We start from the raw sequence: 1,032 nt of genomic DNA, 5'->3' as shown, positions 1-1,032 counted from the left end.
CTTTGGTTCTTTCTTTCTTTTTCTTTTCTTCCTTTTTTGTCACTTTTGCTATGAATTAAATTAATGAATTCAACGGGATACACCGTCTGCAAGTAGTTGGGTTCAGCATATTATCCTCCATTTTCTAATTGTTACATATATATATATATATATATATATATATATATATGACAGGCTTCCGTCTACCAAATCCACTCACAAGGGATTAGTCGGCCCAAGGCTATGGTAGACGGGACTGAACCTAGAAAAATGTGGTTGGTAAGCAAGCTACTTTATTTCATGAATTTGCCATGAAGGCATTACATAGAGGGGACAAACAAGGACAGGACCAACATAAAGTCGCTGCGGGCTGGACATAGACATTAAGGCGATGAAGGTGATAACAAAGAGGAATGGAATAAAGATGAGAGGGGCACTGGTGCCTGCCGACCGATAACCCCTAGTAAATATTGTTCATTACAAATCACATAATCACAATTTACAAGTTTCACCGTTCCTGGTTACTTCAATCCTCCACATCCGGGCCCCCAAGCAAGTTTCCTGCTGCCTGCAGGAAAGACTGTGTTGGCAAGCCCAAATCCACAAAGGCAAACTCCTCCTTGTCACATATCTTCTCAATTTCATTTTTCTCATTTTCACTTATGACCTCTGCACACACTTCTGGAGGCCAACATGGGTGATCAATAAGGACCGAGTCGAACCTTGGACGGTCCAAAAAGTCATTCAAAAACATTTCTACAGGCCCTTCCCTAACGTAACAGATAATGAGCTCTGGTTCCTCAATATCAGGAAGATCCACATACTTCTCTGTCAGTGGCACAATTCCCACTGACAGAGTCTCCCTCTCCGGTGGCACACTCCCCACTGGAGGGGCCTCAGGTTCGGTTGGCGTCACAGTAGCTTCCACCGCTTGTCCCCTGCCTTTTTTGTTTCTCTTTGTGAGTTGTGGCCTCCATGACATCCCATGACCTCTTCTTCACCTGCAGACTACCTTTTTTTTTCTTTTTGTGGAGGCAGAAGCCTCGACAACTT

This window comes from Octopus bimaculoides, chromosome 15, assembly GCF_001194135.2.
Source record: "Octopus bimaculoides isolate UCB-OBI-ISO-001 chromosome 15, ASM119413v2, whole genome shotgun sequence".
Lineage (NCBI taxonomy): Eukaryota > Metazoa > Mollusca > Cephalopoda > Octopoda > Octopodidae > Octopus > Octopus bimaculoides.
Note: the sequence above shows the minus strand (reverse complement) of the source record.